At 38.1% G+C, this 27593-nt stretch overlaps 1 protein-coding gene across 1 annotated transcript in view; it reads left to right on the top strand.

The window, feature by feature from the left end:
* Positions 1 to 23316, top strand: part of METTL15 (methyltransferase like 15) — a 127954-nt gene extending 104638 nt beyond the window's left edge. The window contains exons 6-11 of the transcript XR_003990971.1: positions 12541 to 12691; positions 14996 to 15051; positions 18432 to 18480; positions 19262 to 19457; positions 20892 to 21041; positions 23187 to 23316. The gene's annotated coding sequence lies outside the window, so the exon portion shown is untranslated. The remainder of the gene's footprint in view (positions 1 to 12540; positions 12692 to 14995; positions 15052 to 18431; positions 18481 to 19261; positions 19458 to 20891; positions 21042 to 23186) is intronic.
* The last annotated feature ends 4277 nt before the right edge of the window (positions 23317 to 27593 follow it).

The raw sequence follows: 27593 nt of genomic DNA, 5'->3' as shown, positions 1-27593 counted from the left end.
ACTGAAATAAGTAGTATTGATGGTCCTAACTGATAAGTATCTGAAAACGAAGATAGCAGAAAAACTGTTTTGTGCAAAACTTCTGTTCTCAAGAGTAATGATGCATGTGTGCCTGTTAGTACATGTGCAACCTGAGAGCCTGATCTTGCAACCTTTACTTATAGGTACAGTGTTGTTATACTCACATTTTACTTCCAAAATGTCTCAAAGTTACCCTAGAAATGGGAGTTGAAATCTTGGGAGGCAATGAGGGCTGAGGGAACAGAGGCAAGCCCAGTAGGCTGGTAGGTGGGTCTCTGGAAGCGGAAAAGACTTGACACTCTGCAGAAGAAGCTCCACTCAGAGTGGGGCAGTCCAGGCTCACTGCCTGGGCTCCTACGGTAGCAACTACATACAATGATGCTGAATTAACAAACATCTGGATTTAGAGTCAAGTCCACTGGGTGTATGTTACACTGCATTTCCCAGTGGCTCAACAGTGATGGCAGTGGGTTTTAGAAGACCAAAGTTAGGAAAATAATAAGAAGTTAAAAAATCTTTTGAATTGGAGCTTATATATAATTTTTTTACTGCTTCTCTTGGGTGGCAGGAGAGTGACAGAAAGAATCGTTTATATGTAATATAAATAGACAGAATCACAGACTGGTTTGCTTGGAAAGGACCTTAAGCTCATCCAGTTCCAACCCCCTGCCACGGGCAGGTACACCTTCCATTAGACCTTGAACACTGCCAGGGATGGGGCATTATTTATATTTTTATATGTTGCTGCCACTATTAAAGGCAATAAAAACCTTCCATTGTTTTAAAAAGCATGGGCTCAAGACCTAAATTGCACATATATTCTACACTTTCCATTAGACCTTGAACACTGCCAGGGATGGGGCATTATTTATATTTTTATATGTTGCTGCCACTATTAAAGGCAATAAAAACCTTCCATTGTTTTAAAAAGCGTGGGCTCAAGACCTAAATTGCACATATATTCTAGTTATCACTGTAGTCTGTTAAAATGAGCATGTGATGTGAAATTAAAAAACAGTGGATTAATTAAATGAGCTTGGCAAATACCTTGCCATATAGTTGTACTGCACATAATAGTATTCTAAACCTAAGGTAATTAAGGAATGATTAGGGATGTGTCACACTAACTTTCACACTGGGACCCTGCCAATTTTTCTTATGTACATCTTAAGTAACCAGAGCAGTGCTGGGCTGCACCCTGCATACCTGGGTGGGAGCACGGCTGTACTTGATAGTGTGATGACTGACACGGAGATTAAAATCTGAGCCTCCTCTTAAAATGTTACAGTATCTCAGGTTTTAGATTTATTAGCCAATGCTTTATTGATAGACCTCAAGTTATTTGGAAAACAACATATTACAAGCTGAGCGCAGGGGGTGTTTTCTGGTTGCTGCTTGATCTGGAGAATTTTGTTTTTCTCTTGGGGCAAGCTAACTATTGTTCTTTTAAAAAGAAGGGAAACATTCCTGTAATCCTGCAGCAGCAGTTAACATTTTTCTTTGAGACAAAAAATAATGACTGAATTTAATTGCAGTGACCATTGGACCCAATTACATCCCAATGGGAGCACAGTCCTCCGTAAATACCACATTTCCCAGTAGTTCAGTAATTCAGCAACATATTGAAAGTACTCTTTTGCAGTTCAGCTGCTTCCACTTATAGCTGGCAAATATTTTACTCAGCCTATCCAAGTCGTAGCTTAGTTTTCAGGATCCTGTTTCATTTCAGCAGCCTTTGTATAAGAAAGAGTTAATGAAGTACCAAGTTTTTCTGAGAAAAGGCAATGGATTCCTTTTTTCAAATACAGGCTTGTGCTAAGAAAACTGCGCTTTTTTTGCCCTTTTTTTTGTTGTTTTTAACTTTGATGAGGAAATACAGATGTAATTGCTTCTGCATCATTTCTCTATTGAAGTAACTTACCATATGTATTAGTGGTACAGAAGTAACGTTGGCTACTGAATAAACAGTGTGTCACCTAAACTGGCCTTACTCCCAATCCCTTCTTCTATCCCACAGAATAGCCAACATTTCTCAGCAGATATTCACCTAATGTTTCTCTTAATTTAATAACAAGGCTATATAATAACTTTGCTTAAGGCTTTCTTTTCTCCAAGTGAAACCTGCATTTACAATTTTACTTATTTTTGCATATAAAAATTACAGAGTATTTCTGTGTTCAAGTCACCACATCTGATTCAGCACTGACAACTCTCATTGCCATTGTAATTAATGTTGTTCCAAGTTTTCCCATGAGCATGAGAGTCTCACCTTTCCTGAAATATCAAAGTTGATTTCCAGCCTTCATGGCTGCAGACAAAACCAAGAACTTCCAAGTGCGAATTGAAGCCCCTTATCTTTTCCGTAAGTCTGTATGATAACCAAATGTAATGTTTGTGGGTATTTTTAAGGAAATATATGACATTTTTGGAGCCTTACTTAGGATTTTTGAACATTTTCAGCCCTTTCCCTTCTCTCCCTGCCCTCTGTTTGCCACTCTAGAAGGTGTATGCATAGCAGAACATGGCAGAGCCTCCAGGACAGGCTCTGTGCTTGTCACCTTCCTTGGGTGCCATCGTTCTTTCATGGCACCCACATGTACCATCTCAATTACTGTAGGATGCTATTAATTAGCAGTTTACAAGGAATTGTTATGGAACTATGTAACGAAGTAAATGCACAGAACACATCTGGGTATGCTATTGCACACCTCGGTGCTGTGCATTCCCTGCATAGATTACTGCCTCTGGTCCATTTGAGATGCTCTTGGTTTTTCATTTCTTCGCACAATTATCTCTTGTTGAGCACTGCCTGCTGAAAAGCTACAATTCTAGTTACTGTCTCAGGAGTACAATAGATAGGGATCAGATATCTTTGTTCTTAAATTAATGCTTAGAATTTGAGAACATAATATAATGTTTAGGGCTTCTCCTAAGTGTCTTCCAAACTGAAATCTGAGCCAAATAATTTGTATCATTTGGCATATATCTTTAGTATCTATGAATGCAATCATGATACAGTTAAGAACATGTGATGGCATGGGTTTGAAGTGGAAGGAAAGAAGGCTTGTTGCCGCTACCTGCTTATGTGTGATGTATCAGCTAAGCAGGTCATCTTTAACACACAAATTTGTATGCTCTGAAGCATAAAAGCCTCTCTTAAAATTGAACATTTACAAATGGATCCTTAAAAGTATTTCTTATGCTTTATATCCCTGTAAGGTGATAGATTATAAAATTAAATTAATGACTGAAAATATTTATAGATACAGGTTTGTAAACACGGTCTTCCCCAGTGAGCAATTTCCTTAGTCTTGATAGCCAGAGTCAACAGATGGAATTCCAAAAGAGCTTACTGAACGATGGGAGGCACCTTGTTGGAAGGAGACTGCCAGTGCTTCAGGGAGCAGGAGTTTTGGGATCCATGGCTTACTAGCTCCTCATCCTCTCCTAAAGCAACCCTGTGTGACAAAGCAGTAGGGTGTTTGAATGTGGCTGGGTCTGACTGTTCTCTGAAGTCTGCAGGGATTATTCAGTGAAGAGACTGAGGAATACCTCTAGCAGTACATTGTAGAATTGGTGATTGTGTAATTCCAAGTAGCCTTGGGTAATGATAAAGATTGAGGGTAATTACTGGAGAAGGAGAATCATTTTTATCATTCACAAAAAGAATACTGCACATGACTTTTTTAGGGCAGATTAAATTAGAGAGGTATATCTTCTGCAATGGGGAGAAGTGTTTAATTTGAAAGATAGTTGTTTGAGACTATCACTTTTAGTGATTAGAGTCGAGATATAATTCATATCACCTGAGTCATGCTTCCATTTTTTCCCCAAATTATGCTACACTAGTGGACAGTTAGCAATTATATGGGGTCTGACCCAGTGTTAAATCCAGCAGCTTGAAATGCTCTAAGGCTTTAAAGTGGCATTGTGAGAAAACTTGAGAAGCATTAGAATGTATGACTAGTACCCAGTTGCTCCCTTTAACAGTTGTTATTAGCTCTTTTTGCATTCACCTCAGCCACTGCTTCCTTTGCAGAATCCAAGGAGAAGGGAGTTGTAGCTGCCTGCCTGCCTGGGCAGCGCGTGCCCTGGCAGCTTGTAATGGCAAGAAGGGGCATCAAAATGTCATTTTCCTTATCTTGGCAAAGGCCTTGGGAATGATCTGTGCAGCATGAGGAGTTGTTAGATGCCTGAATGTTGCATGAAAAGCGCATAATTTGCATTGAAAGGGAATCGTGACTTTGCTGTGATTTCACTTAAAATGAATTCACTTAAATGCATGCAATCTGTAACTACTCAAGAGTAATTTGTTTTAATAACTGTGCAGATGACATGTTAGTCCTGGAAATCAAAGCAGTTTAGTTAAACCAGAGTTATTAATCCTTGTTGAGCAAAATTTATTAGCTCGACAATGTGTTAAAATGGTTTGCTGCATTTGGGACAGAGCAACCATGCCTATCGTGCTATCCTTGTCTTGAACACACTGACTGTAGCAACTTGGGGTTTTATCAGTGATATTCTACTTAATAGCATGTCAGCTGACTTGCAAGCATGTTAAATTATCATTGCATGCCAATTTATGCTGCATCCTTAACGCTTTTCTTTGCAATGACAGCATCTTTATAGGAATTTTTTTTATGCTATTCTTCTTTCTAGACTTATTTAAAGTAGTATATGATGAGCAGCAGTGGAGCACATCAGTAAAGCAGTATTAAATCACTTCAGAAAAAGGTTGACAAGGACAGCTTTGGCAGATAGTATAGTTTGGGTTGGTTTGGGTTTTTGTCCAAGGAATTTAAAAACTGTTACAAGCCCATACTCTTTCATGGGAAATGGCAATGTAGCCAATCTCCAGCAGCATGCCAACAACTATTTGTCATTTCTTCTGAGTTTAATCTACTGGAGGATTCATCATCTGTGGCAGAAGTCTGTAAATACACAAATCTATTGATCTATGGCTCATTTTCTGCAGAAATGTAGCTGGCAAAGATGTTTATTGCTCCTCCGTGCTGGATGTAAAACATTTTGCCTTAGTCCATCTAAAGAGAGAAAAAAATGGAAGTTAAGAGGGTTTTGGAGTATTATTGAATAGCAGAGGTTAATAGGTTGGGAACATACGCTTTCCTTATTCCCCTTGCGTCTTTTCTTTCCTATCAGCTACACTCATCAATAAGTAAATAAGCTAATTAAAAAGCTGTTTCTAAGGGACAGAGTACAGATCCTTAAGATCTATCAAAATCTCAGTAAAAGATTTAGCCACTGGCTCAAGAAAAATGCAGAGGGTTATGGATGGCTGAAAGCCCTTGGTGGCCACGGGGGTTTATGATTACAATGGGCGCAATGGGAAGCTAACACTACAGCTCCACACCAGAAGTTGTTTGGGCAGCGGGCCATGACACGACCCATTGTGCGGAAAAGATGGAAATCCTATTTACAAAAATGCCCCAAATTTCATCTATGTATTTAATGATAATCCTAATATTTTGGAAATGTTCCACATCATCAGGATGTGTATGAAAAAAATATGCAGAATCTAATTAAATGCACATAGGAAATTATTTCTGATGTTCAAGCAGGAGTGTAGGAAGTGGAAGGAAGTGTATGTCTGCATGCAGAAATGAGCGTATTATTAAATATTTTAACAAATTACCTAATGCATTTTACCATGTACAGCATTGGGCTTTATGTTGGAAGGGACCTTAAAGCTCATCTAGAATGAAGTCAAATACTTCACTGATATCTTCAGGTGTGTTTTTATTCTATTCGGTGCTGTTCACGGCCAGGAGGGTTGATCAGCAGAGGCTCATGTTCAAGTGCAGCTGAACATATGGGCGGCTTTAATTCAATAAACTGTTTGCAATAAACGAATTGCTGTCAGTACGCAGCTGGCTGCAGCCATCCTCACAAATCACAGAATTTGGTGAACAATAAATTAGAGAAGGGAAGAATGTTTATTTCTTAGCAAGTATCACTCACTGAAGAATTAAAAACACCTGAGAGCTTAAACTTATTTAAAATACTTTCACATTAAATGTTTTCAGTGGTCATTCAGGCTGTTCAAGCCTATGCAATGAATTAAAAATAGCTAATGTGAACAGCTATGGAGAAGTTGTCACTGTTTTTTTCACAAGAGTCAACACATACTCATTAATAGAAGAGTTTCATTTTGCCTGCTTAGTTTCTTAAAAAATAAATAAATAAGAAGCAGTAGCAACCACAGAAGAAAGAGTGGGTGATTGGTTCCTATTATTTTTCTTTTTAATATGAACATGAGCCCTACAGCTTTGTGATTCAGTTTCATAATTTCCTTCCATTTAACCTAAGTGGTTGTTTTGGGAAAGATTTCTTTCCTTGCAGATTAGTTCATGAGTGGGTTTAATATGTTCTTGCAGAAATATGTTATTGTTTTCTTTTATAATCTTGGCAGACTTTCATTAATTATATCTTGTTTCCTTTATTTAAGCTTTTCTAGGGCTTAAAAATATCAGTGTTATCACCTGTTTCAGTAGTCTGCTTTCTGTAAAGTTCCAGGTATCCTTATTTAAAGGAATTAAGTTTGTATTTAAAAACAGTCATGGTTCCCCTGCCTAGATAAACATATTTTTGTCTTCCCATTAATAACAGTCCATCTGCTGTAGATGTTTTGAGTATGCTCTAACAAGGCTTTTCCTCTTATCAAAAGGGAAGTGCAGTTCTCAAATTGAGGAATGCAAGCCATTACTCAGAGTGGTACAGTTTATTCTATAGAGCTGAAGTTAGAGAGCTGATTTGCTGTGCTGTTCAGTTCACTGGTTATCTGGCATTACAAAAGACCTAAATTGGGAATACAGTATTGTAGAATATAGTGACATTGTTACTAAATTGTGTATTGATTACTATGAAAGCAAGTTTGGTGATCACCAGACTGCAGTGGTCAGAGGGTAGGATAGTGACAGGGCAGGGCTCAGGGTCTGTTCTCTGGCTGGTTGGCAGCAAGTCAGTTAGGCCGGGATGTTCTGCTATGAATGGCACAAGTTAGATGCCTAAATCCATGTTTGAGAAGTCACTTGGTTTGTGGAAATGCTGCACACCAAAGCTTCAACTAATCTTGAGATCGCAAATACAGTATTTTGAAATTCCCTTGCCTGCCAGTGTTTGTTAGGGGGAAAAGAAGGCTTCTGTTGCCCTTCAGTTTCTTAATTAAATGATAGTCATAGTTTTGAGTCATTTCTGATCAGGAAAAAGTGGATCATAAATATGTATAAGTTTACATATTTATGTAACTATTTATAAATGGCATATATATAGAGAACTGACTGACAAGAAAGCTTTCATTAGTATAATTCCAATATAGTTCCTGCTGTAAAATTGTCATTGCACCAGCATAGTCTCAGAATGGGATCATAGTTCTAACTCTGTCTTTATTAGCACACTACTTTGTCTATAAAATAAAAAATCCACCACATTTCTAATAAAATTCTGGTTTATGTGAGTATTAAATACCTTCTGTTGAGTGAAGTATCAATTAAGCATGAATTGCAAACTCGTGTAATTTGTTTGAAATGGTGCTAATTGCTGCTGTTAAGGTCTTTATTGATGCTGAAGTCTTTAGATGTAGACTGAAGGGATAAACACCTCATGTTACACAGATCAGCTTTCACATGGTAGTACCTTTCAGTTGCTGCTTACCAAGAGCCAAAGTATTTCTTCTCAAATTCTCTTTCTCCTTTGTGCATCCTATCCCTCTCTTCTCTTCATCTTACTGAAATAATGTACAGCTTCTTGAAAACCACCTTACTCCTAGTGAGAACATGACACCTCTTCAAAATGATGACCATTGGAAAATGCAAAGTATTTTCAGTCAAAATGCTGAAGGACGCAGAATAGTTTTTGTTTCTGAAAACAAACATCTTCCCTCCCCCCACCGCCCACCGCCCACCCCCGATTTTAGAATAGAAGCAAAGAAAATTCTGACCCCAAAATGAAGATACAGATTCAAAGGAATGAGATTTGGGGCATTTTTTCATCTCAGTTTTATTTTTCTTTAAAATTTGGGTTTAGATTAAATTTTCATTTTACAAAGGTATTAATGACAGTATGAAGAGTGCTACAATGACAAATGACTCCTGAAGGCTATGAATTTGTTTCTGCTGGAGAACTTACACTGTATTTCCCAGCTATGTTCATATTTAACTAAAATCAACATTAGTTAATATCAGTATTTTCTATTGCTGTGTGACATGGTCATTGTTTGGAAGAGCCATGTATGAACGGGAATGTAGAGAAGCAGATGGACTTCTGCAATTAAAATGACAATGTAATGGCAAGTAATGTTACTGAACTCCAGTTTCTTCATCTGTGGTACTTAAAATGTATTTCTTTCATCTTTGTGAGGTTGCTTAGGTTTATACAGTGCTAAGGCCAGGTTGGACGGGGCTTAGAGCAACCTGGTCTAGCGGAAGGTGTCCCTGCCTGTGGCAGGGGTTGGAAATGGACGAGCTTTAAGGTCCCTTCCAAGCCAAACCAGTCTGTTATCTTTGTAGTATATATATATCATAGCAGAAGTAACAAGGATGCCCCAGTTGGTTTTGAATTCTCTCGCATAACGCATAACTTGTATTTACATGTGAGTGACTCTGCAGAGAGACATTCTGGGCTGCAGCAAATTGACAAAGGAAAGTTCCAGATTCACATCTTGCAAGACCCCACTTCTTTTGGACCTACAGAGAGCCGTTTGTCTGCAAGGCTGCTGGTGAAGAGCGTGTTGAGTCACACATCACAAATGCAGGCTTTGTCCCCTCTTGGCTGACTAGGCTTGTATCAATTATTCTTTCCTCCTGTATTACTTAATGATACACCAACTCTTTCTACAAAGTGTGCATGACTCAAGGGTTCACCGTGCTGTTACCTCTGAACTATTCTTCTCTGTCTGAATCACAGCTTGGAGGCTTGGAAGGGATTTATTAAGGGAGGTGTTTGGGAAGACCAGATTGCACAGTACTTGTAATATTAGGTTCAGTTCTTAAAATGGCAGTTTTGTTTAAACAGCTTTGTTATTAATACACTGAAAGGTTAATCTGAAAAGTTTGAGGGATTCAGCTTAACACAGAGAAGTTCAGATTTTCCGTTGAACCTCTTGGAACCCCAAAATAAGTTAGAGAATTATATGGGTCCTTTTCCTTGTTAGTTAATTTGCATGAGTCCAGAAACACTGTGTGTTAAGCCTTCCATTCCTGATTTTTCAGCATTTCTAATTAGAACTAAGAAGTTGAAGAGAACTAATGGAGAAGCTGGATTTTTTATGTTGCTTTACTTATTTATTTACTTACAGAAGTTAAAAAATAGTAGGAATTAAACACCCTGAAAATCCCCACATACCCTTAACTTTATTCTTAGGTGTTTGACTAGCAGAGTTTTGGATTGCTTTTATTTTTCTTCTATCAGAGAAAAAAAAAAAAAAAAAGAGTAATTTAAGGTGAATCACCACAACTTTTAAATAAGAGATAGAAACTTGTATCAGCCTACGTTGCTCATATGTTACAAACTGTGCCCCTGCAGGTTCTTCTTGTCTTGTCCTAAAAAGATGAATTTAGTGGCTTAACATAAGGAGAGGGAAAGAAAGACAAAGGAAAGAAAACCAGCAGTATTGGGGGTTACTGTCACTTAGATGCTGAACCCTTTAGGGGTTTACAAAGAAGGATATTGATCAGGTTTTTTTAATTAGTGTGAATATTGCTGTTAAAAGAGTCAAAGCTTCAGGGTCTAAAACCAGCATTAGTGTTGCAACTTCAGTAATAAAATGTACACAGCCTCATCCTTCTATGTGTGTGGGGTTTTAATCTTTCCAAATGATGATAACATGCTTGTACTAAGGATTTATCATGATTATTCAAATCATGAGTCTCATGCATCTTTGCAAGGAGCTGATAGAGCTAGCGCTATATTGTGTTTAAAGTAGACCTTAAAAGCCAGATTTTCCATGTTTCCAGGGTTTGCCACCTGCCTTACTGTCAAGCCCTTTCTGTAGTAACTCAGCTTTGATGTTTCAGGGCCAAACATGAGTAGAGTACACTTTGGAGGTGATAGTATGTCTATGATGAGGCTGTACATCATCTAGCTGCTGCTTTGTACCTGCCTGGACTTGTCTCCACAGACAAGTTGTCCCAGAGTTCTTCTGAGACACTATGGGCAGTTGAAGTTGGAGTTATCTGTGAGAGCAATGGCCATAGAGACATAAATCATTCCGGGTGTCCTCCGGACTACTTCCAGAACTAGTCAGCTGTAGTCTGGGGGTATCCACCTGGGGAGTAGTGATGTATGTGGAACTCCTGGTGATGATCCTCTGTTGTCAGAATGGGAGGAACTGTGTCTTTACTGTGTTTTCTGTGGCTGTGTTTCAGGGGTAACTCCCTATGTGTCTGCTTAAATCATTTCAAAGGTCATCTCAGCTGAAGGCAGCATCAACCTGTATAATAATCCAATATCAGCTGTCACTGGAATATATCTGGAGTTGCTAGGGATCTGGGTCTAATCTGCTGGAGGTAGGTGCATGAGCCTGAAAGCTGAAGAGGTGAAGAAAATAGATGCACCTAACTGTGGACTGTATGTTGAAAAAGCAAAGATGAAGTGGTCAAGTACGTAGTGACTAAAATCCTCTAGATGCTGGAGAAAACCGAGTCTGATTATGACAGGGATATTGAGAACAAATCAGTCAAAAAGGAGAATAGGAGGAGAAAGGTTTGGAATGGCCAGCAATAATCTGCACTGTTTGTACTTGATATTCTGTGAACAATTACTTCATGCATTGCTATGGCTGTTGTTCCTTGGAGTAACCCATCCCTGCTGGGCTGTAAAAATATCTAAGTCATCAGTAGCTTTCAATCTGTATGTATCCAGAAGGCTGAAAACACTTGGTTGTTTTGTGTTGCTCTTATTCAGTAGAGTAAATTTGTACTCTCTGATGTTATTTTGAAATCTTGGATCCTGTCAGATTTTGGAGACTTGGAATTGCCTTAAATAACTGGGACACAGGCATTCCTAAGACTCCAGAGACTAACAAGCCAAGGAGTAAAAATTAGTTCAGATACACATCTGAGCCTCATTTAATTTTAATCTAAGCTTCTACAGGATTATTTAGTTATTTTGGGAATGTAAGACGACTCTGCTTAAAAAAAATAATGAAAGAAAAAGTTTGGACAAGATTTCACTTGGCAAAATGTGAAACTCTTCAGTTTTGAGGGGTAAAAATAAAGTTCCTGTTCTTCTTTATGTCAATTATATTTCTAGTGGTTTCATTAAATTTTCTACTAATTTAAAAATTTTACTCTGTGTTATAAGTAAGTTAAGGAAAAGAGGGCAAAAACCTCACTATGGTTTCTGACAGATTCTGTCTATCATAGTAAGACACCCAGAGCAGAGCAGCTCTTTCACAGGAGGGCCTATTCACACGTGGAGGGATGACTAAGTGTACAGCAAGATGCACAGATGTGTAATACTACACTAAAAGAGAATATTCCACCTTTAATTCACCCCTTCAGTCAGATCTTGAGGTGTGCAGTCATTCAGGAGGCAGCTGTAGTGCATAAGAAAATTGAACCAACAATGCAGGAGCTCTCCAGCCCTAGGCAAGACTGGATCCAGGTAATGTCTTCACAAACACATGCCTCATATGCCCAAAGAGGCTTGAAAAATGACAGCTGTTATTTAAAAACCTGAAGTTACCTGTTTCTGGGTACACTGACATGGACTGAAGGCTGCTCAGCAGGACGGTCTTGCTGGCAGTACTAGAGCCTTGTGAGGGACTCTGAAGGTAAAAGGGATATTCACAGGCTTTTGTGATGCTCTTAAAGAAGTTTTCCTTCCTATTATGTCACATTAGCCCCATTTGATATCAATGGAATAATGTTAAACTAATTAATGTCATGAAGCTGTTGTTAACCTCTTTACAGGGCTTGGAGCTCCTCAGGGAAAAGGTGTTATGTAAAGGCAAAAATCTCTTCATACTAATACTTTCATATGCCAGACTTTAACTTTGAAAGTTAATCTTTGCCAAGTCTTCCATAGGTCAGACCTTTTTTCAAACCAATTTAGGGGTTTTCTACTCAGTTTTATTTCCTTTTCAAATTATAATCAGTTTCTTGTTGTCATACACCAATCTGCTGGATACGTCCCTCTTTGTATGGCTGAAAACAGTGTTGGAAAATAATGTTCTTAGTGTTTTGAAATTGTCTATACATGTTCAGAAATTAACCCTTCTATTCATATTGAGCTAATAAATTATAATTTTTTAATGAAATTATTTTATGTTTTCTTTTTCCATTATGTTCCATCTTGGCACAAGTAAATTTTTTAATATTTATGGCATCACCATGTACTGCATTTTCTTTTCAGAAATACTGTTTTTAAAGATTTTTTTTTTTAAATCAGCAAATCTATTTCTATTACCTGCCAAAAATTATTCAAAAAGTAAAACAATTTTAATGACTAAATTCACGTGTCATTATTCAGCCTGAATATTTGCTCTTGTATTTCCTTCAGAAACAAAGGAATGAGGTTCCCGTGTGGTGAAGGCATTGAAGTATTGCTGTGGAGAACTGAACTCCTTTTCAAGGCAGATTTTTTTCAATACAGTGTGGGAAAATTGTTGAATCTCTCTCCATCTCACTTTGCAGCCTGTGGAATCGAGCCTGTAAGAGCTGTATCTCTCTCTGTAAAATCAGTAATGGTTTGCTGAATAAGGGAAAAATTATCTACTCTGTCTCAGTAGAAGAGCTAAAATTACTCAGTGAATATTAAGACAGTAGGCTGCAGGAAAGGTAAAGGAAGTACCCTTTTACACAGGATGATCTCTGTTCTGATGAACACCCTCAAGTGAGCAGGACACTCCCATTCCTCACAACCGTGCTGGCTTTGGCAGACACATTGTGGTTATTTGTAATACAGGATGAAGGTGACATAGAAAGGCCTAAGCAAATATGGATTTCTGTGTCATGCCAGTAGGTTGGTTTTTTGTTTGTTTGTTGGTTTTTTTTGTTAGCCCAAAATAGAGTCTCTCAAAAGAGGAGGAATACTGTTGGTGTGATGTGGGTAGGTATCTCATGACTGGCTACTGGATTAAGCCCTTTTCCTTTATGCAAGTCTGAAAACCAGAAATATTAAAGCCTTTCAAGAAGAGATGTAAGCAGGGTGAAAACAGTGTTTTCACACTGCTTAAAAGTGTAACCACACTGAAGGTTAAGTCCTTTCCAGGAGCTGGTTTCAGATGTTCAAGAGGTGCTTTCTCATAGGCAATCTGTAAAAATATGCACACTTTACCATGGGGCTTCCTTCCGTGTTTGCTTTTGGTTATTAATCTTAGCACAAGCTGTGCTTAGGTGTTTGGTTTCCTTGCCTTACCTTATCCAAAGTGGCATTTCATTTATATGGGTATTGGCAAGCAAACGTACCATTCTGAAAGAATTCATTAAATAGGGACATGTTAGTTTACAGGTTTAATCCATATGATATTTATTGGCTGTCATACAGGCAGTGACAGGCAGCCAACACACTATTCAGTGGACTTTTCCACCCATCTGTTTATCCATCTGTTACTTGAGAAATAGATCGGTTGTATTTTTTTTTACCCCCAAAAAAGCATTGTTCTAGCAGGCCGGTGAGATAAAGATATGAGGATGTCTAGAACTGGTTGTAATGGGACCATCTGAAACATAGAATCATAGAATCCTAGCATGGGTTGGGTTGGAAAAGACCTGAAGATCACCTGGTTCCAACCCACCTTTCACTGTACCAGGTTGCTCCAAGCCCCATCCAACCTGGCCTTGTTAGTATCTTGAAATGAAGTAATACTAGTAAGTGCTGTGCCTCTGATCGCTACACCAATATAATTGTTACTGTATCACTAAAATAAACTCACAATGGACAAGATAAATTTACTATCTGGGGGCGTGGAGGGAAGGAAGAAGGTGGCTTTTTTACTGCCTTCTCAAGGAATACATTGCTCTGCACACCCTGGGTTGCTAAGATGAGAATTCTCAGAAAAGAAATGATTCAGATTTTTAATCAGAAGGGCGATATTAATTTGTGCACTGTGTTGACGTAGTAAGGACACCTCCAAAGGAAAATGGAGTTACTCAGTTTTGGTCAGGAGCTTTAAAACTCCATTAAAGTCATGTAAGCTGGTTTTATACTACGGATTTCTAAAGCCTACCATTTTAAAGATTGATATCTGATTGTTCAATAATGTGTTATTCCTCAGTAACAAAAAATTGGAAATACGCTTTTGAGGTAAAAAGTAAAAAAACTCTAAACTTGATAACCTCACATGGATACCAGCTATAGAAACATTTGCACACCGGTGGTAACAGTAGAAGTACAAATTTCATGTGTCTGTTGTGTTGGTGCAATTGTGCTGATGGAGAAGACTTGTGTTGTCACAGAAGTTATGTCCTCATTTCTGGTGAGCCGTGGGAAATGAGTGTATTCTTTAAAGCCCATCGGCTGACTGATTCACAGCATTCACACTGAAAATGCCTTAATAGCAGATCTGTTATTTATTTTGGCAACATGGTATTCTACAAAATTTGGATCAACGACAGTGTCTGGCAAAAATTTCTATGGAGAAATCTGGTTTCATTTTAGTAACATTTTTAGCCTAAGAAATGTATGGATTGAGAAATGTATTGATTCCCAAAATATTAAGTGCTAGGGCCTTTTGCTTAAAAACACAAAGCCCAAGAAACTCTTGCGGACACTTGAGCTGTTTCAAAGAAAGTTAAATATGACCTTCGTGAGAGTGCTGGAACACATAACATGGTCCCTTCTTCTGCACAGGTATTGTGTTATCCCTCTGTAGAGTGAGCAAAAGGAACCTGCTATTTCTTCAATTTAAGAATGTTTATCCAGTATATGCAATGGTAGAGAACAATAAAGAAAAGTAGAGAAGAAGCAGAGAACTATGGGGCAGGCTAATTCTTTTTCTTCTCTTTTTTTTTAGTGTTTCTGTTTAGAGTGGAGAGATTACAGCAACTGCAAAATGAAGAGGACAACAAAGTAAGGATGAGGATGATGTTATTATTTGCCCATCAGACAAGCAATGTACAAGTATGACTGTTGTCTTTAATTTAGTTGAAAGCATTAGTAGTAATTTACCAAAGCAGATCAGTTTTTAATATTTCTAGAAGGAGTTTGTTCAGATTTCATAATTGTAAATAATCAAGTTAGGAGACAAAGGTACTGTAGGATTTCCCCCCTACTTTCTTTCCTGGGATAGCAGTAAGATTGTGTGTAGCTTGTTGCACAATGGGACACTTGTTGCTTGTTGCACTATGTGAAAACAGAACTTGAAAAGCAGTTTTTAATTTGGAAAATACACCCTATTTTCTACAGCACAGTAGAAATGCTATGAAAGAAAAAGAAAAGGAAGCAAGAAGAGAAACAAATAGATGGCTTTTGTGTTTAATATTTGAAAAAAAACATGGAACGGCATTTGCTTAAGGGTATGGTGAAGATAGTGTGCATTTTCTTAGAAACTAATCAGTAAATATAACAGTTTGAAGTTTTGCAACCCTTGTCTTTACAAACATGCTCTATGGGCATTCAAAATGGACATTGTGGTATGAACGTGGTAAAATGCACAAATCTGGAAAGTTGTCAGCAAAGACTTAGGAAAGACTTTCCTGGCATAAATTTAAGTTTATATGCAAGTTTAAGTAATTTAAATAGATAATTTGTCTGTCATATTGCTGAGAAAGAAAACTCCAAGGAAAAACAGTATGTATGTGTAAGGAGAAGTCTGTTTACCCCTAGTATAGGTCAAAGCCTAGATTGTAGTCTGGAAGAGATTAAAAAGTCAGCAGTTAGATGAAAAATAACATAGATGCTTAAAGAAAATCTTGTTACCAGTCTTCTGACCTGTAGAATAAGTAGATTCCAGTACACTTTGTTAGGAGTTTGCTCTTCCCCCAGGTACAGTGGAAATAATGGAAAACTTAAGATGCTTATTTGTGGGGCCAGGTAGTACTCAAGACACGAAAAGATGGCCCTAGGTCTGTATTATGTCTTTACATACTTCTGCTCATGTGGTCCTATTGCCTCTTGGAGGATTTTTTTATTTGAATTTTAGATGATGCTTTCTCTCAGCTTCATTGCCAACCTCTTATTTTGATCACAGTCTGTCATATACCATTGAATGCTATTTTGGCTTATATTTAATGCTTTCTCAGGGTCCTGACTTTGTCTTAACTCTTTGTTATCCTTTGTTTTTACTGATGGTAGGAAACTTTGAATTTAGTCTCCCCATACCTGAATTCTCTCCCACCTTCATCACTGTCGTCTGTGACCACAAAAATTAAGTACTGTATCAGTGTGTATTACTATTCATATCTTAATATCTCTCTCCTGGAAATGTGTATTTCTGCACATTTGCTTTCAGAGGAAATGTTCCTTTAGAACTAAAAGCACTGTACTGATTTTTTACTCCTGGCCCAGAAGGAACAGCCAGTGCTTTCCTGCAGAAAATAAAACCTGAATCCTAATAAATGCACAATTCCAGTTTAACTTATACCTCAAATATTCAGAGCACCTGTAAACTGAAAACTATGTTTCTAGAGGAAAAAGCGATTTTCTTAGTCATAGTTGTAAAAATCACCAAGTCCTAGAGATTTAGATGTTCACTTGGGAGGTACATATTAAAATGTTAAATTTAAGCATTGCTCAGGTATAATTCAGAGTCCTAGAGAAATACTGCAGTCTCTGAAAAAACACTCGTATCACCCTCATACAAAGTGCAGGCAATCTCACTAAACTCTTCGTGTTCTAGACTGGGAAAGACGGCAGACCAGAGAATAGCTATTCTCAACTAGCAGCCTGTCCTGCTGCCCAGGCTAAGAACATCGGGGCTGTTCAGTCTGCAGAAGAGAACCTGCGTGGAGACCTCACAGGAGCCTTCCAATATCTGAAGGGGGCCTTCAAGGATGCCAGAAAAGGGACTTCATCGGGGACTGTAGTGATAGGACAAGGTTCAAACTTAAACAGGGAAAATTTAGCTTTGATGCAAGGAAGAATTTCTTCCCTGTGAGGGTGGTGAGGCACTGGCACAGGTTGCCCAGAGAAGCTGTGGCTGCCCCATCCCTGGCAGTGTTCAAGGCCAGGTTGGACACAGGGGCTTGGAGCAACTTGGTCTAGTGGAAGGTGTCCCTGCCCATGGCAGGGGGTTGGAACTGGATGAGCTTTAAGGTCCCTTCCAACCCAAACCAGTCTGATTCTATAAGAATCATGGAGAACTCCGCAAAGCCCACGGTCTTGGGGGGGGGGGGCCTCTTCCAGGTGGCCTACAGGATGTGCTTCTATGCCTGGGCTGTCTGTTTAGTTGCAGACATCATGATGGCTCTTCATTGTCTCCTGGTTGGTGTTTTGCCTCTGTACCCATTGATTTTATTGGTGCGTATATTGCAATGATTTTAAACACTGCTTTGTGAAATGGAGTAGTCTTAAAAATGTCTGTAATTGGTGATTGTGTGCTGGGTAAGAGAGTTCTCCTAGCATTGCATAGCAGCTGCGGTATTGTTCCTTATGGGGGCTTGCTTCCATCATGCTACCCAGGACTGACATCCACATTCACTTACAAAACTCTACCACACCAGAGCCATGAAGTTCCATGGGTTTGAAAGTTGGATAAATTGAGAGAGATGTCTCACAGTCAGTAAGGTGCATAACTTAACCCTGGGATCACACTGCTAACTTCCATTGAAAAAGGATAAAATAAAATGTAATGAGATCCAAAAGCAAATGTCAGAGAAGTTCAAGCATGAAGGCCTTTAAAAGTCCAGGAAACAATCTTTCAGCTTGTCTTATGGTTACTTTTCATCAGCCAACACCTGGATCTCCCTTAGCCCTAAACCTCTATGATACTAATAGTTGGCCTTTGCACTCTAGTTGTTCATTTATTCCACCTCCTGTCTAAGAAAAATGCATACAAATCTTTATCGTATGTACCAGTCTTAAGGGAATTCCAGAAGTTGCTAAAATTCAAGTGTTGCTAAAATTCAAGGAATCCACAAGAATTGTGTTAGAAAACCAATGATATTGTCACTGAGACGTGAGTAGTTTTTCAATTGCCAAATGAATTACTGTTTAGGCTTTTGACGTGACTGTTACTGCTTCCCTTCAGTGATGGTAGCTTTGAGTACAGTGGTCTAAGGAGAGATACAAAGCTAGCTCCTTGCTGCACACAGACCCACTTTATCATAGAGATACTTTTGCAAAGCTATTTGTCTCCTGGTAGTGACATGCCAGGAGAAATCTTTACATGTAGAATACCACTGTGTGAAGTCTTGTGAAATGTATCTGATCTGCAAGGTAACATGGATGCTAATTAATCATACAAATCGGTTCAGTCACTGCATGTATCTCTTTTTTCTCACACATTCCAGGAGCGTGGAACAACAGTAAAAGTAGGACTACGGCCTGCTCTGGGACTAGGTACTCTTTTTTTTTTTCTCTTTCAGAAGAGAGATTAGCTTTGCTTTTGCTACTGTCATGAGATTTAGCAATCTCATGTCTAATTTTCTTAATTAAAAAAAAAAAGGTAAATTCTATTTCTCTTCTGGAATTGTCTTTCAAATGAATATGGTATATGGAATAGTTTCTTTATTGGACTCTGGTTGTACTACTGATAGCTGAAGTAAGAGGGGAGAAGAAAAACCAATTGTATTCATTTTTGTCAGTGGCTCATTGGGTGGTTGTTACATGGAGAGAGGAAAGAAAAGTGCTGTGGAACAGAGATTGCAACTTTTTTGTGGCAGTCTGCATCCACTTAAAGTCATGATGATTCATTGTTTGTAAAAGATCTATTTTTAGTTGGCCTGAATTATATGGAGATTAAAGAGAATCATTAGCATAAAATTCCCCTTGAAGCTTCTGCAGTTGGTGTAATACAAAAGACTTTGATAAGATTTCTTCAGCCTAGATAACTTTGGAGAATCCCTAAGTGTGCACAGGAGGCAGATTGGTAACTGTACAAAAGCTTTTGTGGGTCAGTGATCTGTCCCTCTGAGCACAATGTGACTTTTCATACAGACTTCACTCCAAAACAATGCTTTTTAGAAATAGCAGCATCAGAAAAAAGAAACTGAGAGATAAAGAGGGGGAGAGGTGCATTTATAGCTGTAGAGAAACACACATCTTTAGGAAAAGCAGTGGTGTTGGGTTTCGCTGTTTCCTCTGCTCCCTCAATGTAGAATAAACACTTTTTTCATTTCAGTGCATCTACCCAGACTCCTGTTTCTCGTCACAGAAATACTCAGGCAGTTAGTGTGAATGCTACATGGTGCATGTGGATGGCAGTGGAGAGGAAGAGGGCCAGTTACATTCAGTCACAGATTACATTAGCATCTCCATTCATCAACATGCTGTAGCAATGGAACTCTGAAGTAGTTGCAACTTAAGTGCTTTAACAGGTAAGTATGAAATATGATGAAGGTGGCAGAATATATCATTGTTATAAAGCACTTTAAACAAGTACAACTTGCACATCATAGTATATTGCATCCGTGCAAGGATCAACATTTTCCATCCTCGGCAAAAATACCTTTGGTGGGAAAATCCAAAAGATTCTAATACTGTCTTTTGTTTCAAAGAAGAAAATCTTAAAAGCAAACTTTAGAAATCATGTATAAAAACATAAACATATGATCTCCATACTTAGCTGGACAACAGACCTGCAAACCTGTTTTATACACATTCCCTTAATACAATGAAATTTAATGTCTCAGTATATGTCATCATATCTCAATTTGGCCTGCTGGCATACCAGTTAATTGTTAAAAGAAGGTTAAGTCATGGTAACAACAGTTACTCCACAAAAATCATCTCTGAAATACCCTTATCATTTTGTCCTGAAAAGACACTCGTTTTCTTCTCAGGTTCTTCAATAACATACATTTGCTATTAGAGGACATGAATAAAAATAAAACTGAAATCAAACCCTGTTCAGGAGTAATATGAGGGCATAAGTCTAAGTTTTCATTAAAAAAGAGCTGAGGTTCATTGGAAATTCATGTAAGTGGAAGCAATACTTAGGCAAGGAATAAATGCATTGCAGTAATTCTCACTGTTACTAGAGAGACTGTTAATATGTCTTTTCACATTATGCAAAACCAGCAAACAAAAATAAGGGTCACAGCTTTAAGAAGAGTTGTTTGTAGTATCTGTTAGACTGAGCAAAATGTCACAATATGTAGTCTTCCGGAAGAAGCAAACAGACTATTAAATCTTGGATGAATAAAGCATGTTTTCAAACTGCTACAGATTTTTGTCTTTTTGGAATCATGACAGCAGTGCTTGGGGTTGTGGCTATGATTGTGTGAAGACAATTGGACAGTAAGTTTTAGTGGGACCCCAATTTGCCCCATGGTGCCAGAATGAAGGTCTGGTCTGAAAACTGTTTTATGCAAAGAAAGAGACTCGCCAGCTGCAAAACAGGTGGTAACCCACCAGGGGCAGGCACGTATGAAATCATGGCTCTTTATTTGGATTACAGTGAAAGGAAAAATGGAAGGATAAAAGGTAGAACAGCTGACTCAGAAGAACAGCCTCCTGACTTTTTATTAGGGCTTTCATAAATGAAATAGGGGTTAGGCTGTATGCTGGAATAATGGAGATCCCAAATGTTGAACATGCAGTGTGGGCCCCACAACCAGGTGCATGCCTGCTCAATGTGTTAAAAAAATATTACTGGTGCTAAGATATGACTTTGCATGGTGTATTTATATCTTTTATATATGTCTTATTTCTTTAGTAAAAGTAACTAACACTCTGTTGCTGTACTGGAGGATCTGGTAGAGTTGCCATTCATTCCCCAGTGGCTCCATTGTGAATTCCAATGTTTTTAGTCTTTTTAGAGAATTTGGAACTGAAGAATGAGTTGGAACACCTTGCCCTGTGGTATCATTTGAGAGAATCATGTAAGGCTGCCAACAGAACTGCAGTTATTTCAGATCTTTCATGAGTTTGAGACTCAAGAGAAAACAGTTTAAAAGAAGGTAATAATATTTTTCCTGTATATTTGTTTATTGTTGTGTTAATGAAAGGAGAGAGCATTACCTTCAGCCTTTTTACAAGAGCTTTTATCTGGGCCTCAAATATTTAGTGTATAGCTAGCATTGCACAAAGTAGGGTTTTATGATTTATAGGCAGTGCCAAGATGTAAATCCTGTCCAACAGTAACAGGGAATATTTCCCAGCACTGAAACTTGATTGTCTATGCTGTTTCCTCTTAGAAGACTCCTTGCCTCTTTTGTTTGGCCTGATCAGACAGCGTTTTCCCTGATAGTTTCTTGGACACAAAGTAGCTGGCATGGGCCAGGGATCTCTCTCAACCAACAGTTGGAAGCAATTAATTTTTTAGAAAAAGATAATTTAATCTTAGAAGAGCAGAAAGAGTTTTTCAGCAGTGATGTGGGCAGATAAGTCCTGGTAATATTTTTTTTAGTTATGGAAATCTCTTGTTTAAATCCCCTTTTTAAGTGGAGTTAAAAGCTCTCAGGACTTCCTAGGATTGGACAATTCTGTCAAATAGGAAATGCAAGAGTACTAGAATTGGTATCATTTACAAAGTGCTGAAGTCCAAAGTTTTCCTGACTATACCATAGAAAAGATGCTAAGATTAAATTAAAAAAAAAAAAAAGATAATGAAGTAGGATTTTATCAACGAGGAATGGAAGAGAAGTGGTAGGAAGGAAGAAATTAGAAAGTTGGTCCTCCTAGACTGGAGAGAAAAACAAAGCTTTCCAAGATGCTGAGGTATTATCATTCTGGGAGCCTCTGAAAACAGCAGAGGAAAAAGGACTGAAAATTCTTAGGTCCTTTGTAATTTGGATAACCAGATGATACCGCAGCCTGATGGTTCTTTAGGGGTGGGCTTTTTAAAGTCAAAATATATGAGATTCAGAGAGGATTTATGTGAGGTTGCATCTGTGTGGTACGGGAAAGCACGAACTATTCCTACTCGGTGGACTGACATGTGGATGGTTTCACCAGGGCACCACTGACATGGGCTGCCTATGGCAGAAGATTAAAAAAGTGAACCCCATTCCTTACAAAGTAATTAGTTAAATAAGTATGAGATGGATGGAATATGTGATTAGTTTCCCAGAATTCCCTAAGATAGTTCAAATAAGCTGTAAATGCATAGTGTTCATTAATGATCTTGCAAGTGAACATAAGGCTCTCCATGTTGAGCAATAGAATATTTTTGCTGTCCTGAGACAGACTACAAACCAGTGGTAGAATTTTTCTTGGAAGTAAGAAGTGCAAGTGCTGCTTCTGAAGTTGTTGTTTGGACAGGCATTTTAGAGTGTCATTAATAACACTGCTAATATAGGAGTCATCATATTTCTTTTATTCCCAAGATTTTAATATGCTTTTGCAGAATTTTCAGGATTACTGGTCTCTCTAGTGTTCTCTACTTTCAACATGACAGATTGTTAACTGCTTCTTTGCAACATCATGCAGACTCCCTTTCTAGTTTGAGTTACTTTAAAATTATTCCAGAATCCTCAGATTTCTTTTGTTATGACTCAAAACACTTTCCATAGCTATGTTTTTAAAATGGAAGTAACATCTGTCTGGTGTGTTTAAAATCTGTCTGTAGCAGATAATGTAAAAATGACCTTGGCCCAGAATCTAAAAGGGGGGGTGGGAAGCTGGCTGAACACTGTGCTAATAAGAACACAGCTTGTTCTTGGTGTAAAGAGGGGGAAAAAAACAACTTCTCAGTGAACAACTTCAAGGTTAGAGTTATTTGAATAATTTTTCTGAATGACGTAAGACTGAGCTCGTGAGAGTCAGATCAAATCCAGCTGAAGAGCAGAAGCCAGAGTCCAGCTGGGAATCTTGCTATTCACTGACTCACAATAAAGACATTGATAAAATATGAACCTTCTGAAGTCCAGGTACTCCAGGGAAGGTAAGAACAATTTAAAATAAGATAATGAATAAAAGAAATATTTCCAACTATTAAAGCCTGTTGCTGATGACAACAAAAGTTCAGTAATAGAATTTATTGTAAATTTATATTTCATTGCTTTCATCATATATTTGAACTGGGGAGCTACTTATTTCTTGCATCTCACTGTCACTGTGATTCATTTTATTGTATCTTACTGTTTTATTAAAAATTAACAAAGAGTCACCAGCTGGGAACAAAGTCATGAAGTTGTGAAGAACCTATTCATGCCAGCTGAAATCCAAGGACATGCTGTGGCTGACTTCAGTAGATCTTCAGATGGTAAGGGGGACACTGACTGCTCATACCTCTGTTTTGCTTCAAAGTCATTCTTTCTTAGTGCTTCAGCTATAAATTACTAAAACACTATTCTACTGATATTTTGGAATCTCTATTTATCACGTCAGGTTTGTCCTGTTTGCGTATGGCTGAACTGAATCTTTTTTTCTTTCAGTCTGATTTTAAACCTTGGAGAGAATAATTGTGGTAAATTCAAACTATTACATTAATGTGTCGGTTGATTCACTAGGGCTTTACAGCAACACATCATTCTGATCACAAAGTTTAGTTCTAAGAACTTTAGAACCTATATGCTCATCCCTGGCAGTGTTCAAGGCCAGGTTGGACACAGGGGCTTGGAGCGACCTGGTCTAGTGGAAGGTGTCCCTGCCTGTGGCAAAGGGTTAGAACTAGATGAGCTTTAAGGTCCCTTCCAACCCAAACCTTTCCATGATTCTATGGTAATATTGAGAGGGTCTTTTAAAGGATATGGTTGCCTCTAGATGCACACATACATACAGAGCATACAGATGCATTTCACTCTAATTAAAATTTTTGCTTTCAAGTGAAATTGGAAAATGCTTTGTTATTTCAGCTTTTAACTCAATAGCTAATACACAGCTGAAGCATAAACAATCCTAACAGTATTGAATTTGTGACTGAATTTTAGATAAGGCTGCTAGGGAAGAGCTAAAGTGTTGTGTGAAGAGCTCATTGTGTCCGTATGAAGAGTATTTTGTGTTGAGTTACCAGAGGGCCTTCAAGCGCTCTACAGCGTTTTACTTTCCATAGGTTAGCCTTCAAACCAAGGTTGCCACAAAGGTCATTTAGGAAATCCCTTTGTAATGAAGCAAGCAGCGTTGCTCTTATCCAGAGAGCAACCCTGCTGAGTCAGTCCTCTATTTTCATGCTGAGGGGGAGAGGCAAGTCAGCTGCATTTGCCGCAGAGAAGCACACACAGAAATGGCAGATCTTACCAAGGTGGGCCCCTGTCTTAAATCTATAAATCTTAAGTCTAAATTGGTTGCAATTTTTGTTGCTTGTTTAATAAATTACAAGCAGTAGCTCCAACAGGACGGTGTGCGCTGCTGCCAAGCAAAGACTTAGTGGGAAGAATGGCAGTCCTTGGATCTCTGTCTTGTGTTTTCCATCAGCTTGACTATGTTGATTGATTTGTTGGTTGTTTTTTTTTAATCTAAGAACTGATTTAACTAGTGATAACTGACATAACTAAAGTCATGAGTACAGGCCATGCATATGATGCAGTGTTTGTATATAGTGGATAAAAAGAATATAGAAGTAATTTGATTAAGATACTTCTCAGAAGGAAACCTCTAGCTTTTAGAGCTAAAATCTAAAATGATGTGATGACTTAAGGTCAAGTTATGATTATTAAGGTCACTGTAGGTATGTCTAACATAACAGTAGACACTGAAGATTCTGTCATAGCAGTTATATTGTACTAGCTAATATTGCTTATGAGTACCATAGAATTTGCAATTAATTGTGCTTAAGGAAGAATGGCTTCAGACTGCATAGCTGATTCCTCAATAATTTGCCTAGAAGATTACTGAAGATTCTTTTTGTGCATTTCTAGGTATCATTCCAGGTATTTGGGAAGGGATGGTTGTGTTGTCATAGAATCATAGAATAGTTAGGGTTGGAAAGGACCTTAAGATCATCTAGTTCCAACCCCTCTGCCATGGGCAGGGACACCTTGCATTAGTTCTTTTGCATTCATTCACCTGTGATACTGTTGTCTATGTGAATTTTGGAAATACACATTGATGTAATTGATTCACATTTTTGCTCATTGGATACCTTTTTTCTAAACAGTGAATTAGTATTTCTAGTGCACTTACTGTCTGTAAAACTTTGTTTTGAAGGCAAAGACAAGTGTCAAGCTCAAAAAGTTGTATTGAAATGGTGTTTGTGTGTTATTTTTAGAACAGCTGTAGAAGCAAAGCAAATTTATAGACCACATTTCTGCTTGTAAAAGATTTGTGGTATGTATCTCCATCAAACTCTAAACCTGTCAAATCCTGTTTTATGACAATAATAAATAAATCAAGTGATGAGTAACAGAATGTTGCTTTCTGGTTGCCCAGAAGAGGTGGCAGCCTATTGAAAGGCTCTCAAATGGCAGCCAGAAGTTTGTTCCTTTCCCTTGTACTGCAAAGTTTGTCTGTGTAGTCTGTATGTGTTACTTGAAGGAGGCTGGAGGGAGACACTGTATCATTTCTCTACACTTCAGATGCTGTGAAACATTTGGAAATTTCAACACAATTCTTTAGTTACTACTGACTGTAAAACAGCCATGTGTGTGTGTATGTGTGTTATTTTACTTAAAACAACAAAAATGAATTAACAGTCTTTGCATCCTGGAGCCAAAGAATGACTGGCTCCTTTGTGGCTGGTCACTTCAAACCTTCATCAAATAAACAGTGATTATTTGATGTTTTCTGTATTTTGGTAGCTGGCCCAGGTTTTCTTGCCCTATGAGGAGTTAATTCTTCAACTACTGCAGTTATCTTTACGTCAGGGAGTAGGGAGTACCTATTTTCACCTTCGCTATAGTATATTATTTGGATACTTGCAGTAACCCTTTGTTGAATTCTTGGTGTGTAAACTATTAAAGGAAGTTAATGGCCACTGTCTGTTATCTGTGTCTATAAGAAATTGTGCTGTGCTGTGGTTACAATTTCTATTTTGGTTATACAGCTTGAAGTCTATTAGGGAGAGAAATGGTACCATCAAGTAACTAATATATTAATTTCTAACTGTGTAATTAATTGCACTTTAATTCCATTTGATTATTGGGCACCACTGTGTGTCTGAAAGCCATTAAACTCTTTAGACAACAAGGTATACAGGTTTCTTTCTGAATGTATTTTGAGGACAGACCTATTGAGTTTTTCTGCCTACTCAGATTCTGGCTTTGCAAATTTCTATTTTTCAAGCGAGAAACAAACCTACAGCTTGTATATAATAAATTTTTGTGATAAAAATGCTACATTTTTAATGGGCTCAAAAGCGCAACCACACTTTTTTGGCCATCTCTCTTTCTTTCTTCTTTTTTTTTTTTTTTTTTTTCTGTTCAGGTTTGCATTCCACTTTGGTACTTTCTTTCTCACAACAAATCTCACCCTACTCAACTTTAATTCTGTGTACACCTGTTACTACTAGTTCTTTTGCAGTCCAACAACTGCAGCCAAGAGTACAGGTCAAGATCAAATTCCATCTACTGTTGTAGTAAAATCACAGTATGTGCCTGAAGTTCAAGATCTCAGAAGAATAATTTGAGAAGGCAGTGGTCATCGTGAGCTGACACTACTGGCTTCAAAGTGGGACTCAGTGGTAAAGGGGTACTTTGAAAGAGGCCTAGGAGGTGGTAGTTCGTTTCATGCAGGGAGGGAGAATGTTTCTACTGCAAAGCGAGGAAGAAAGTACATAGGTGCTTGAGGGAAAGCACATAAGCAGTTGGCAGAAGCTGGTATCACTGAGAAAATAGAGGTGAGCTGCCTTGGGAACACCAGAGAAGAGCTGATTCAATGGGTGAAGGGTGGGTAACAAGCTTTTGATTCCTGTTGCTTTGCAAAATGGCTTACAGGCTGGATTGTAAAGTATCGCTCTACTTTACCTGATCTGGCTGAAATTACAAATGTAACTAGCTAATGTGTGTAAATAATTACTGTGTGTTTTCTTTACATCAGTGAATAGTTTTTGAAAGGTAGTGCGAGTATGGGAATTAGATTTATTTCTATGTTCAGAGTTATAGCTATTGTTCAGAGATGTACTTGTGGCTTAGCACAACTAGTAGCTGCACACATAGATAAAAGGCCACAGACAGATGGAGAGGAGACTCAGTTGTTCTCTTCCCTGTCTCCTACCCAAATTACTTGTTTCTGGTTGGTTTACCACAGCTTCCATTCTTCTTTACACTCCTGCTCCATCAGTTGCAAAGGTTAAAAAATATTGCCACCACTTCATCTGTTTCTGCCCTATCACCTGAGTTTCACTGGATGCTGAAATAGCCCATCTGTGAGCAGATACTGTCTTTTGTTTATTTTCCTTCACAAGTATTACCATATCTATTATGTCAGCTTATAGGCGTACTTATTTATAGAAGTGGTGTACTGGCAGCAAAGACTTCTAGATTCCTCAAAGTAGATGTTTTCAGTCTGTGAAGGTAGTCTTTAGAAACAGTAAAATGGTCAGAGACAGGAAGAGCCAAACCTATAAGATGCTTAAGTTAAGAACAAGTATGGGTGTGATTTTCATTTGTCACACTAGTTCCTCTTTTTTGTGC

The sequence above is a fragment of the Strigops habroptila genome, chromosome 4 (assembly GCF_004027225.2).
Source record: "Strigops habroptila isolate Jane chromosome 4, bStrHab1.2.pri, whole genome shotgun sequence".
In the NCBI taxonomy this organism is placed as follows: domain Eukaryota; kingdom Metazoa; phylum Chordata; class Aves; order Psittaciformes; family Psittacidae; genus Strigops; species Strigops habroptila.
Note: the sequence above shows the minus strand (reverse complement) of the source record. Positions and strands in the feature narration are given on the sequence as shown.